This window comes from Eurosta solidaginis, chromosome 5, assembly GCF_040869045.1.
Source record: "Eurosta solidaginis isolate ZX-2024a chromosome 5, ASM4086904v1, whole genome shotgun sequence".
In the NCBI taxonomy this organism is placed as follows: Eukaryota; Metazoa; Arthropoda; class Insecta; order Diptera; family Tephritidae; genus Eurosta; species Eurosta solidaginis.
This window is the reverse complement of record NC_090323.1, coordinates 142,574,815-142,590,823: the sequence shown is the minus strand read 5'-3', so window position 1 is coordinate 142,590,823 and position 16,009 is coordinate 142,574,815. Positions and strand designations below refer to the sequence as shown.

General features: G+C 34.5%; 1 protein-coding gene across 2 annotated transcripts in view; it reads left to right on the top strand.

Moving 5' to 3' along the window:
• Window positions 1–16,009, top strand: part of Rab26 (RAS oncogene family member Rab26) — a 162,507-nt gene that overhangs the window by 48,856 nt on the left and 97,642 nt on the right. The window lies entirely within an intron of this gene.

Genomic DNA, 16,009 nt, shown 5'->3' with positions numbered 1-16,009 from the left:
TAATCACACTCCTCATCAATCTAGGGCGTTGATGGAGTGAAATTTCTAAAAATGTGAGGCGTAGCATAACCTTATTAAGGTTCAGTTGGTATTATATATGACTATCAATAGAAATTTGACGCGTCCAACGCTTTTATTTAATTGTCTAATCAAGGCCCTAGATTGATGAGGAGTGTGATGACTAGTACCTAGGACCTAACTAATTATTTTCTAGCTTTCAGTATTATTATTACTTCATGTTAGTATTGTTTTCAATAAAACCGTTTAACTTAACATTTTTTTTTATTATTTTATTTTCAGGTTTTTAGTCTTTTAGTCTTTATTTAATTGCCTATTATTTCTCATTCTATTTAGTTCATTTAGTAACTCATTATTACAAGGACTCTTTCCAGACAATTTGTTACAATCTATGTCCTCAATACATTATCCTTCCAAAGACTTCAATCGACTCTGCCCCAGGTATGCTTCTCTCTCCTCGAGTTCCAAAATATTTTGATGTCACTTTTACGGGACTGTATGTAACATTTGTTCCAAATATGAGCCAAATCGGACCACAAATACGAGTTTTTTTAATATCTCGATCCTTGCAGCACCTAGCGGAGCTTTTTTTCACAGGCCGTTTTCTATTCATGTATGTATTATGTGTTCCAAATATGGACCAAATCGGACCACAAATAACATTTTTTTGAATATCTTGACCCGTGCGCCACCTAGCGGAGATATTTTTTCATAGGAGGTCTCTTTCCATTCTTGTATGTATTATGTGTTCTAAATATGAGTCAAATCGGACCACAAATACGATTTTTTTTAATATCTCGATTCTTGCGCCCCCGCGGCGATTTTTTTTTTCAAAGATCACTTTCTATTCATCTATGTATTATATGTTCCAAATATGAACCAAATCGGACCACAAATACGATTTTTGTGAATATTTCCATCCATGAGCCACCTATCGGAGTTTTTTCTTATTATTGCATTGTCATCGGCTTCTGAACTATATTCTAAGTTTCAAGCTTGTAGCAGAGAATTTAAACACAATGAGAAGGCGTTATTTTGGCATCCACTGCTTACGATCCATTTGCATGTGTCACGTCTTGCACTTCACCACTATTCCCCAAATTCATGTTAACTTAACAGGGTGCAAGACGTAACAGAAAATTCTCTTAACGATTTCCTCTGTTCGTCTGTTACCAAAAAATCTCTGATCAGAGCAAATATATTGGAAATTTTAATTCTCTGATTTTTTGTAAATAAATTATGATGGTTGGAAGGTTGAAGTCTTCGGCACAGCCGAAGACAGTCCTGTCCTTACTTGTTTTTTTTTATATTCAAAGTGTGAATTTGAATCTGTGCCTATGATTCAGGGCAAAACAAAAACAAAAGTGCTACAAGTGTATAGGGGTTGAGCAGCTCCGATGTAAAGAAATATTTTGACAAGTATAAAATGCATTATTCAGTCAACAAATATAGTCAAAAAAGATTCAGAAAGCTGAATTAAAAATTATTATAAATTTTTGATATCCTAAAGTAAACACATTTGATTCAAATCTGATTCCAAAATGTGGTTGAAAAAATATATTCAGTGTTTGATCATCTAAAGTATTCATATTTGATTATTTCTTTTGTTCAATTGTATGGTAACTCATTATTTTGTCAGAAAGAATAATCAAATTATATTGATATGTAGGGAAATTGAAAATTTAATCACCTAAATGGTGAGTGGGTATAAACAAACCTAGATTGGTATATATGTACACACATATATTCCTAAACTAAAGATCAGCCTACACCCCCATTTCCCACCCACTTCATTGATATCAATATATCCATGCATAAGCTAACAAATGTTTGTACATACACATGTTCAAATAAAAGACAAACTGTTTCAATCAACCACTTCCTACAAAAACTATTCTTACGCACAAGCATATGTACAAATCTATGTTCATATGTAAGCTAAGAAATATTTTTATATTCGCATGTTGACAAACAAAACAAAATTCACTTCAACCATCCAACCATACGCACAAGCACACATACATATGTACATATGTATGCTCATGTTTTGTATGTAAATCGCAAAATCCTGAAAACTAGCTTCCTCTTGATTTTTCATTCATAAATGCTTCTTCTTAAGTTGTCCGAATTGGTGATAGAATTCGGCAACATAGCATTTTGCAATTCGGCAACATGGCATTTGATAAAATCGTCAGAAGACAAATTTTTGCGATTTTATAAATTCCAACTTCGATGCATATTGGGGGTATTCATTATGACGAGCATAACTACTTTCATAACCCCGCACTTTTCCTTTGAAATAATACCAAACTATTTATAAGCCTGTATGAAAGTACTAATATGGTAGTAAAAAATGCAAATAAAGATGCACAGATATTGCCTAGTAAATGTCCACTAACATATTAGCAATATAATCCAAAAATTTCCATCCATTGTTCATATAAATTATTGCAAATAATTTTCTCATATCCTGAATCGCCGAGTTGTCACAGCTTATGGACATTTTTATTTGCTATTTGAAACCCCCTATCATATTCTGCCGAAAAATTGTTCGCGCAGTCACGCAGCCAAATTTGCAGCAACTGTGTTGCAGTTGCTACATGAGAGTGGTGTTTTACCCGTTTCTGGCCCGGATTCGCACTGTGACGTCATACTGTATATGCTGACTTGTTTATCACATGTCAGTACAAAGTAAGAATTTTATATTATTTTCACAGATAAAAATTAATATATGGGAGCGGCGAAATAAATTAAAGTAATTTTGCGAAGAAATATAACATTATTTCGCAAAAGAGCAATAAATTCGTTTATTTAAATTTTATAATAAATTCCCCTTTTAGCTGTGAGTTATTAAAGGTATAAACGGCAACACTTTTAACCACCGACGACACATAATTTGGCTCGTGCCTATTGTATTTCGTCGGCTAATTGCTACGAGCATTGATATTTACATATCCATGGCCGTATACGCGGATTGCCATAATTGATTTGGTCGCTTCATAACGCGGAAAGAGACAAGTTGTTTTATTAATAACTTAAGACACTGCCACAGCATCAAAGCGACCAAGCTTTTTATACATGTCTGCCTTTAATTGGAGTATTATTGAATATGTATATATGTATGTACATTTGTACTTTTTGCTTTGGTTTGTATTTTCATACATATATATTCAATGATACAATGCTCAACATCTGATCAACAGGCACATGTCTTTTGTGTATTGTTGGTCTTATTTACATATTTAAGGGTTGATTTGACGCAGGTCAAATGTATTAAAGTTTGACTTGGCTTATCAAACCGCCTTTGAAAATATTCAAGTACATAGGTACTTACATCATTGTACTGAATAACACATATAAAATGCTTTAGGAAATTTCTTTATAGATACCTCCCCTCCCACCCATAGTCCAAATAATAACTAAATATTTTTTTTATTTATTCAATTGTTATCAAATATTTTATTTATTTCAATTTTTCAGTTTATTAATAATTCATACTTCATGGTTAATATGCATACATTTTATGCAAATTAACGTTTTATAAATATGCAATGGATTTCGTGTGCACAGAAATTCCAAGTGTGCAAATGCCGTCGGCAAAACACTATTTGCATGCATATTTCAATTTGCATACATTTTCCTAACATTTTAATTTATTAACAAAAAGGGATGGGATAATTCATAAATGTATGATTAATTTACATACATTTCATGAAAGGGCATATTTTGGGTATATGAATAGGTTTTTGTTTGTAAAGAAATAAGCAAAATTTCTGCAATTTGCATCAACATAAAACAAGCAAATATATTGCTATTATTATATTAATTAAGTTCAAATTTATATTAAACCATAAAACAAGCAAATATATTGCTACAATTAATAAAATTTAAATTTAATTAATCCTACTAAATACCTATATTCCCACAAAGAAATCATATTAAGAGAAATCTAGAGAATTTATACACCAGCTGAAACTGTTGACAGAGAATTTTCTGCTGTTAACTGGTTAACATTGTAATTGGATTGTGTGTGGTGAAGTGCAAGACGTGTTCACATGCAAAAAAGTTGGAATCTAGCAAAAACGCCTTCTCATTGTGTTTAAATTCTCTGCTTGTAGCTTATCGGGAAGTTACTTAAATTTCAATTACAAAATTCGTGCCGACCACCCTGTCAAGTCAAGCTAAATAAAACCAGAGAATTTAAACACAATGAGAAGGCGTTATTTTGGCATCCACTGCTTACGATCCATTTGCATGTGTCACGTCTTGCACTTCACCACTATTCCCCAAATTCATGTTAACTTAACAGGGTGCAAGACGTAACAGATAATTCTCTTAACGATTTCCTCTGTTCGTCTGTTACCAAAAAATCTCTGATCAGAGCAAATATATTGGAAATTTTAATTCTCTGATTTTTTGTAAATAAATTATGATGGTTGGAAGGTTGAAGTCTTCGGCACAGCCGAAGACAGTCCTGTCCTTACTTGTTTTTTTTTATATTCAAAGTGTGAATTTGAATCTGTGCCTATGATTCAGGGCAAAACAAAAACAAAAGTGCTACAAGTGTATAGGGGTTGAGCAGCTCCGATGTAAAGAAATATTTTGACAAGTATAAAATGCATTATTCAGTCAACAAATATAGTCAAAAAAGATTCAGAAAGCTGAATTAAAAATTATTATAAATTTTTGATATCCTAAAGTAAACACATTTGATTCAAATCTGATTCCAAAATGTGGTTGAAAAAATATATTCAGTGTTTGATCATCTAAAGTATTCATATTTGATTATTTCTTTTGTTCAATTGTATGGTAACTCATTATTTTGTCAGAAAGAATAATCAAATTATATTGATATGTAGGGAAATTGAAAATTTAATCACCTAAATGGTGAGTGGGTATAAACAAACCTAGATTGGTATATATGTACACACATATATTCCTAAACTAAAGATCAGCCTACACCCCCATTTCCCACCCACTTCATTGATATCAATATATCCATGCATAAGCTAACAAATGTTTGTACATACACATGTTCAAATAAAAGACAAACTGTTTCAATCAACCACTTCCTACAAAAACTATTCTTACGCACAAGCATATGTACAAATCTATGTTCATATGTAAGCTAAGAAATATTTTTATATTCGCATGTTGACAAACAAAACAAAATTCACTTCAACCATCCAACCATACGCACAAGCACACATACATATGTACATATGTATGCTCATGTTTTGTATGTAAATCGCAAAATCCTGAAAACTAGCTTCCTCTTGATTTTTCATTCATAAATGCTTCTTCTTAAGTTGTCCGAATTGGTGATAGAATTCGGCAACATAGCATTTTGCAATTCGGCAACATGGCATTTGATAAAATCGTCAGAAGACAAATTTTTGCGATTTTATAAATTCCAACTTCGATGCATATTGGGGGTATTCATTATGACGAGCATAACTACTTTCATAACCCCGCACTTTTCCTTTGAAATAATACCAAACTATTTATAAGCCTGTATGAAAGTACTAATATGGTAGTAAAAAATGCAAATAAAGATGCACAGATATTGCCTAGTAAATGTCCACTAACATATTAGCAATATAATCTAAAAATTTCCATCCATTGTTCATATAAATTATTGCAAATAATTTTCTCATATCCTGAATCGCCGAGTTGTCACAGCTTATGGACATTTTTATTTGCTATTTGAAACCCCCTATCATATTCTGCCGAAAAATTGTTCGCGCAGTCACGCAGCCAAATTTGCAGCAACTGTGTTGCAGTTGCTACATGAGAGTGGTGTTTTACCCGTTTCTGGCCCGGATTCGCACTGTGACGTCATACTGTATATGCTGACTTGTTTATCACATGTCAGTACAAAGTAAGAATTTTATATTATTTTCACAGATAAAAATTAATATATGGGAGCGGCGAAATAAATTAAAGTAATTTTGCGAAGAAATATAACATTATTTCGCAAAAGAGCAATAAATTCGTTTATTTAAATTTTATAATAAATTCCCCTTTTAGCTGTGAGTTATTAAAGGTATAAACGGCAACACTTTTAACCACCGACGACACATAATTTGGCTCGTGCCTATTGTATTTCGTCGGCTAATTGCTACGAGCATTGATATTTACATATCCATGGCCGTATACGCGGATTGCCATAATTGATTTGGTCGCTTCATAACGCGGAAAGAGACAAGTTGTTTTATTAATAACTTAAGACACTGCCACAGCATCAAAGCGACCAAGCTTTTTATACATGTCTGCCTTTAATTGGAGTATTATTGAATATGTATATATGTATGTACATTTGTACTTTTTGCTTTGGTTTGTATTTTCATACATATATATTCAATGATACAATGCTCAACATCTGATCAACAGGCACATGTCTTTTGTGTATTGTTGGTCTTATTTACATATTTAAGGGTTGATTTGACGCAGGTCAAATGTATTTAAGTTTGACTTGGCTTATCAAACCGCCTTTGAAAATATTCAAGTACATAGGTACTTACATCATTGTACTGAATAACACATATAAAATGCTTTAGGAAATTTCTTTATAGATACCTCCCCTCCCACCCATAGTCCAAATAATAACTAAATATTTTTTTTATTTATTCAATTGTTATCAAATATTTTATTTATTTCAATTTTTCAGTTTATTAATAATTCATACTTCATGGTTAATATGCATACATTTTATGCAAATTAACGTTTTATAAATATGCAATGGATTTCGTGTGCACAGAAATTCCAAGTGTGCAAATGCCGTCGGCAAAACACTATTTGCATGCATATTTCAATTTGCATACATTTTCCTAACATTTTAATTTATTAACAAAAAGGGATGGGATAATTCATAAATGTATGATTAATTTACATACATTTCATGAAAGGGCATATTTTGGGTATATGAATAGGTTTTTGTTTGTAAAGAAATAAGCAAAATTTCTGCAATTTGCATCAACATAAAACAAGCAAATATATTGCTATTATTATATTAATTAAGTTCAAATTTATATTAAACCATAAAACAAGCAAATATATTGCTACAATTAATAAAATTTAAATTTAATTAATCCTACTAAATACCTATATTCCCACAAAGAAATCATATTAAGAGAAATCCAGAGAATTTATACACCAGCTGAAACTGTTGACAGAGAATTTTCTGCTGTTAACTGGTTAACATTGAAATTGGATTGTGTGTGGTGAAGTGCAAGACGTGTTCACATGCAAAAAAGTTGGAATCTAGCAAAAACGCCTTCTCATTGTCAGAGAATTTAAACACAATGAGAAGGCGTTTTTGCTAGATTCCAACTTTTTTGCATGTGAACACGTCTTGCACTTCACCACACACAATCCAATTTCAATGTTAACCAGTTAACAGCAGAAAATTCTCTGTCAACAGTTTCAGCTGGTGTATAAATTCTCTGGATTTCTCTTAATATGATTTCTTTGTGGGAATATAGGTATTTAGTAGGATTAATTAAATTTAAATTTTATTAATTGTAGCAATATATTTGCTTGTTTTATGGTTTAATATAAATTTGAACTTAATTAATATAATAATAGCAATATATTTGCTTGTTTTATGTTGATGCAAATTGCAGAAATTTTGCTTATTTCTTTACAAACAAAAACCTATTCATATACCCAAAATATGCCCTTTCATGAAATGTATGTAAATTAATCATACATTTATGAATTATCCCATCCCTTTTTGTTAATAAATTAAAATGTTAGGAAAATGTATGCAAATTGAAATATGCATGCAAATAGTGTTTTGCCGACGGCATTTGCACACTTGGAATTTCTGTGCACACGAAATCCATTGCATATTTATAAAACGTTAATTTGCATAAAATGTATGCATATTAACCATGAAGTATGAATTATTAATAAACTGAAAAATTGAAATAAATAAAATATTTGATAACAATTGAATAAATAAAAAAAATATTTAGTTATTATTTGGACTATGGGTGGGAGGGGAGGTATCTATAAAGAAATTTCCTAAAGCATTTTATATGTGTTATTCAGTACAATGATGTAAGTACCTATGTACTTGAATATTTTCAAAGGCGGTTTGATAAGCCAAGTCAAACTTAAATACATTTGACCTGCGTCAAATCAACCCTTAAATATGTAAATAAGACCAACAATACACAAAAGACATGTGCCTGTTGATCAGATGTTGAGCATTGTATCATTGAATATATATGTATGAAAATACAAACCAAAGCAAAAAGTACAAATGTACATACATATATACATATTCAATAATACTCCAATTAAAGGCAGACATGTATAAAAAGCTTGGTCGCTTTGATGCTGTGGCAGTGTCTTAAGTTATTAATAAAACAACTTGTCTCTTTCCGCGTTATGAAGCGACCAAATCAATTATGGCAATCCGCGTATACGGCCATGGATATGTAAATATCAATGCTCGTAGCAATTAGCCGACGAAATACAATAGGCACGAGCCAAATTATGTGTCGTCGGTGGTTAAAAGTGTTGCCGTTTATACCTTTAATAACTCACAGCTAAAAGGGGAATTTATTATAAAATTTAAATAAACGAATTTATTGCTCTTTTGCGAAATAATGTTATATTTCTTCGCAAAATTACTTTAATTTATTTCGCCGCTCCCATATATTAATTTTTATCTGTGAAAATAATATAAAATTCTTACTTTGTACTGACATGTGATAAACAAGTCAGCATATACAGTATGACGTCACAGTGCGAATCCGGGCCAGAAACGGGTAAAACACCACTCTCATGTAGCAACTGCAACACAGTTGCTGCAAATTTGGCTGCGTGACTGCGCGAACAATTTTTCGGCAGAATATGATAGGGGGTTTCAAATAGCAAATAAAAATGTCCATAAGCTGTGACAACTCGGCGATTCAGGATATGAGAAAATTATTTGCAATAATTTATATGAACAATGGATGGAAATTTTTAGATTATATTGCTAATATGTTAGTGGACATTTACTAGGCAATATCTGTGCATCTTTATTTGCATTTTTTACTACCATATTAGTACTTTCATACAGGCTTATAAATAGTTTGGTATTATTTCAAAGGAAAAGTGCGGGGTTATGAAAGTAGTTATGCTCGTCATAATGAATACCCCCAATATGCATCGAAGTTGGAATTTATAAAATCGCAAAAATTTGTCTTCTGACGATTTTATCAAATGCCATGTTGCCGAATTGCAAAATGCTATGTTGCCGAATTCTATCACCAATTCGGACAACTTAAGAAGAAGCATTTATGAATGAAAAATCAAGAGGAAGCTAGTTTTCAGGATTTTGCGATTTACATACAAAACATGAGCATACATATGTACATATGTATGTGTGCTTGTGCGTATGGTTGGATGGTTGAAGTGAATTTTGTTTTGTTTGTCAACATGCGAATATAAAAATATTTCTTAGCTTACATATGAACATAGATTTGTACATATGCTTGTGCGTAAGAATAGTTTTTGTAGGAAGTGGTTGATTGAAACAGTTTGTCTTTTATTTGAACATGTGTATGTACAAACATTTGTTAGCTTATGCATGGATATATTGATATCAATGAAGTGGGTGGGAAATGGGGGTGTAGGCTGATCTTTAGTTTAGGAATATATGTGTGTACATATATACCAATCTAGGTTTGTTTATACCCACTCACCATTTAGGTGATTAAATTTTCAATTTCCCTACATATCAATATAATTTGATTATTCTTTCTGACAAAATAATGAGTTACCATACAATTGAACAAAAGAAATAATCAAATATGAATACTTTAGATGATCAAACACTGAATATATTTTTTCAACCACATTTTGGAATCAGATTTGAATCAAATGTGTTTACTTTAGGATATCAAAAATTTATAATAATTTTTAATTCAGCTTTCTGAATCTTTTTTGACTATATTTGTTGACTGAATAATGCATTTTATACTTGTCAAAATATTTCTTTACATCGGAGCTGCTCAACCCCTATACACTTGTAGCACTTTTGTTTTTGTTTTGCCCTGAATCATAGGCACAGATTCAAATTCACACTTTGAATATAAAAAAAAACAAGTAAGGACAGGACTGTCTTCGGCTGTGCCGAAGACTTCAACCTTCCAACCATCATAATTTATTTACAAAAAATCAGAGAATTAAAATTTCCAATATATTTGCTCTGATCAGAGATTTTTTGGTAACAGACGAACAGAGGAAATCGTTAAGAGAATTATCTGTTACGTCTTGCACCCTGTTAAGTTAACATGAATTTGGGGAATAGTGGTGAAGTGCAAGACGTGACACATGCAAATGGATCGTAAGCAGTGGATGCCAAAATAACGCCTTCTCATTGTGTTTAAATTCTCTGCTTATACGACTATGTGCGCGCGAGAGACTGTAAACTACAAACATTCACATCAATAATTCAATCTTTATGTGTTTACATAAACGAATAAATAATTGCGTCTACACATATGTACGTATACAAGCAGCGGAGCGGCAATGCACAAACACATGCATATATCTTATCTCAGTGGTCACAAGAGAGGGCAATAATTTGTGCACGTAGTTGTGGCTGGCGATTTTGTAGCCGAAACAACTAGTAACTTCTGGAAATCGAAGAGCCTAGAAGTATGCAGCGTAAACTATAAAAGCAGTGCAGGCGAGTAAGAAGTAATTCAGTTTGATTTGAATTGTCAAGCAGTTACGAGTAAGACGATATCTAGCGAGCAATAGCACTATTATTTTGAAAGTCAGTTTCCTTTAAGCTATCAGTTTGGTTATTAAGCTATTCGTTGCACAGTTTGAGTGTTATTGTGAAGTATTTTAATAAAGGCTATTTTTCCATTTTCAATATTGGAGTTATTTATTCAACAGTTTAGCGATACGATCCTAGCAAAAGGGCAAATAAGAGGATTTGCAGGAAATTCGTTACAATTGGTGTCAGAAGAGGAATTGTTGAATAAATTCCGAAGATTGGGAATACAACTTGGACATGGCAAAGTTCAGTGAATTGAAGATCCAGCAACTGAAAAAGGAGTTGGAGAACCGTGGATTAAATACAACCGGCAATAAGATCGAACTTCAAGCACGGCTACGAGAGGTAATGGAGTCGCAAAGAATTGATGTGGACGAGTATGTCTTTTATCCTGATGGGGACGAGACAACAACAAAAATTGAAGAGAAAAATGAAACATATCAGACAGTTACTAGCACAGACTTGAACATGATATTGGCTGCAATAGCTGCTCAAACATCGACAGTATCATCGATGTCGTCACATATATCATCCCAACTAGAAGCACAAGAAACACGTATGTCAGAAATGTCGACACAGATTACATCGAAGATTGAAGCACAAGAAACGCGTATGGTAGAAATGTCGACACAGATTACATCAAAGATGGAGACACAACTGAAAGAACAAGAGGCACGCATAACAGTACAGCTCGAAGCGCAAGAGGCGCGTATATCATCAAAACTCGAAGCACGTATGGACGAGAAAATAACGCAGTTTGAGGAAAAAATCGAAGCCGAGGTGGATGCTATGAGAGGTCGTATACAAGAGTTGCAATTAAACCGCCCAGCTGTTTCAGCAAGCAATCCAAAGGTAAAAACACCATCCTTTGACGGTTCTGTTCCTTTCCAGGTCTTTAAGCTACAGTTTGAGAAGACGTCGGCAGCTAACAACTGGAATGCTGAAGATAAAGTTGCAGCTCTGTTCGTGGCATTGAAAGGGCCAGCAGCCGAAATCCTACAGACGATTCCCGAAGGAGAGCGTGGTTATAGTCCGATATCGTTCATTTTAAATAGCGATCTGAGATGAGTGCTCAGGAACCTACATACCAAATTTCGTCAAGATACCTCAAAATTTACTCAAGTTATCGTGTTAACGGACGGACGGACGGACGGACATGGCTCAATCAAATTTTTTCTCGACACTGATGATTTTGATATATGGAAGTCTATATCTATCTCGATTCCTTTATACCTGTACAACCAACCGTTATCCAATCAAAGTTAATATACTCTGTGAACTCTGCTCAACTGAGTATAAAAACAAGTAAGGAAGGTTAAGTTCGGGTGTAACCGAACATTATATACTCAGTTGAGAGCTATGGTGACAACATAAGGGAAAATAACCATGTAAGAAAATGAACCGAGGGAAACCCTGGAATGTGTTTGTATGACATGCGTATCAAATGAAAGGCATTAAAGAGTATTTTATGAGGGAGTGGGCCATAGTTCTATAGGTGGACGCCATTTAGGGATATAGCCACAAAGGTTGATCAGGGTTGACTCTAGAATGCGTTTGTACGATATGGGTATCAAATTAAAGGTGTTAATGAGTATTTTAAAAGGGAATAATCCTTAGTTCCATATGTGGACGCCGTTTCGAGATATCGCCACAAAGGTGGAACAGGGGTGACCCTAGAATTTGTTTGTACAATATGGGCATCAAACGAATGGTGTTAATGAGTATTTTAAAAGGGAGTGGGCCTTAGTTCTATAGGTGGACGCCGTTTCGAAATATCGCCACAAAGGTGGGTATCAAATTAAAGGTATTAATGAGGGTTTTAAAAGGGAGTGGTGGTTGTTGTATAGGTGGTCGCCTTTTCGAGATATCGCCATAAAGGTGGACCAGGGGTGACTCTAGAATGCGTTTGTACGATATGGTTATCAAATGAAAGGTGTTAATGAGTATTTTAAAAGGGAGTAATCCTTAGTTCCATAGGTGGACGCCGTTTCGAGATATCGCCATAAAGGTGGACCAGGGGTGACCCTAGAATTTGTTTGTACAATATGGGTATCAAAAGAAAGGTGTTAATGAGTATTTTAAAAGGGAGTAATCCTTAGTTCCATAGGTGGACGCCGTTTCGAGATATCGCCATAAAGGTGCACCAGGGGTGACCCTAGAATTTGTTTGTACAATATGGGCATCAAACGAAAGGTGTTAATGAGTATTTTAAAAGGGAGTGGGCCTTAGTTCTATAGGTGGACGCCATTTCGAAATATCGCCACAAAGGTGGACCAGGGGTGACTCTAGAATGTGTTTGTACGATATGGGTATCAAATTAAAGGTATTAATGAGGGTTTTAAAAGAGAGTGGTGGTTGTTGTATAGGTGGTCGCATTTTCGAGATATCGACATAAAGGTGGACCAGGGGTGACCCTAGAATTTGTTTGTACAATATGGGTATCAAAAGAAAGGTGTTAATGAGTATTTTAAAAGGGAGTAATCCTTAGTTCCATAGGTGGACGCCGTTTCGAGATATCGCCATAAAGGTGGAGCTGGGGTGACCCTAGAATTTGTTTGTACAATATGGGTATCAAAAGAAAGGTGTTAATGAGTTTTTTAAAAGGGAGTAATCCTTAGTTCCATAGGTGGACGCCGTTTCGAGATATCGCCATAAAGGTGGGCCAGGGGTGACTATAGAATTCGTTTGTGCAATATGTGTATCAAACGAAAGGAGTTAATGCGTAAATTCTTAGTTTTTTATAAGCTACTCTGATGTATTAATTTCCATGGTGCAAATAAAACACGATTATTCCACCTTCAGCCCGACGTTTCGCCAAATTTCCTTGGCATTTTCAAGGGCATAACGCTATATATTTTTTTTTTTTTTTTCCAAAAAACAACAAGGTACATAAATTTTATTAATTTTACATGTATATAGTTGTATGACACTGAACATAAAAGTAACAACAATGAACAAAAATTTGTTTGTGAATTTTTATTTTAACTTACAATAAAATGTGGTGGTTGAAATTATATTTGTTTGTTCTACGTCACCAATGTTGATTTCGGTGGACTCCCCAATTCATCCTACACCTCCACCGGTATCTTTAGCTTCAACAATAACAGTTACCGATACTGGGGTTGTTGCTAGCGATACAAGTGTACCTGAAAAAAATAGTACGGGCTCGATAACCAACGCTATAACGGCCGCACCTTCCCAGCTCTCTGGTGCGCTATCCGCTACTCCTTTGCAGGTGACTGCCGTGCCACCTCGTAGGGCTGTATTTATGTCCCGATTACACGCCTCGCTTACCGAAAATGGCATTGCTCATTACGTTTGCTCTAAACTTGGTGTTGCACCCACTAGTAACATCAATGTGTATAAATTTAACTTTAAATATGAGAGAGACATCTCCTCATTTAAAATATCCCTTTCAGATGAATATTTCGATAAGGTACTTGATTCCTCTTTTTGGCCCAAGCATACTGTGGTTCACTTGTTCACGAGAAAGGCGAGGGCCGAACCTGTTTTATTACAGCCAAAAAACGGTATGACGAACACAGTAATAACAACACAAAGGCAATTGCTGATCTGTCCCGTCTTCTTATTAATTATCAAAATGTTCGTGGTTTACGATCAAAACTTGTTCCATTCTTCCTTAATTCTTTCAACTTTTCTGCACAAGTTGTAGCTTTTACGGAGACCTGGCTAAAGCCTGATAATTACAATTCTGAGGTTTTTTCAAATAAATATGCTGTTTATCGGCGTGATCGCATCTCTAGAGCGGGAGGTGTCCTTATTGCTGTTGAATCTAACCTATCGTCTGAGTTGATTTCGCTGGACAATATCTCTCATATCGAATTCATAGCAGTTAGGCTTTCATTCGGTAGCTATAGCGTAATTGTTTGCTGTTCGTATATACCACCTCGTTCGGATATGGATGTTTATGCTAGTAATAGCTCGGCCATCTGTGATTTGCATTCGCAGTTGGGAGATAACGATCGACTTGTTGTTGTTGGTGACTTTAACTTGCCAACAGTTAGTTGGGTTAATATAAGTGATTCAAACTTTTTAACTCCCACTGCTCAACATGAGTTTCTCAATTGCTTGTTAGACTCATCTCTTTTACAGATTAACAATGTTCCAAATAGTGGAAATAAAATGCTGGATTTAGTATTTGTGGATGGCTCGGTGGGTACTGCCCTTACGCAAATACCACCTTTATCCCTTCCAGAAGACCCTCTTCACCCTACGCTAGAGATATCACTTGATATCAGCCTACCCCTTAGGATTCAAGTACAGTCTCGTTCCCGATCTAGATGCTTCTACAAAGCGAATTTCATTATGCTCAATGATCTGTTGGCTTCCCATGATTGGTCGGATCTCTATGCTTGCACTGATGTCGATTCGGCTATCTCTATATTTTACAGTACGCTTGATAGCTTCTTTGATACCTGCATTCCTACTCGCTATACCCTATGTTCGAATAAGCCCCCTTGGTTTTCAAGGCAACTTATCAGACTTAATAACATCAAATCTAGGCTTTATAAGAGGTTCAAGAAATCTGGAGCATCTGCAGACCTCTCTAAATATCTAATAGCTCGTTCTATGTCAACACGGTTTTATTCGTCAAAGGTCTACCACTACAAATTTGCTTGTATTCACCTCTATAGTTATGGAAGGATTTTTAGCGAGCAAGCAAACGGATGTCATCTACACGGACTTCAGCAAAGCATTTGATACCGTCAACCACGAGTTGCTTATTCATAAGCTTGATTTACTGGGCTTTCCTTTTCACCTATTAATGTGGCTGAAAAGCTATCTTTCTAACCGGACCCAAAAAGTCCTGTTCAAGTGCAATCTGTCGGAATCGTTCGGAGTTTCCTCCGGCGTACCCCAGGGAAGTCATCTAGGCCCTTTGCTCTTTGCCCTTTTCATTAATGACTTGCCACAGACAATATTATATTCGCATACTATAATGTATGCGGATGATGTAAAACTTTGCTACACTTACTGTCCTACCGATTTGAGTTCCTTGGATCTTCTTCAGGCCGACTTGGACTCGTTCCAATGTTGGTGCACAACAAATTTACTAGCTTTAAATTGCTCTAAATGTAAGCATATGACATTTCACCGAGTGAAGCCAGCATTGAAATCTTATGTAATAGATGGTACGCCTTTGGAGCGTATATCTATTGCAAATGATCTAGGTGTCCTTTTTGA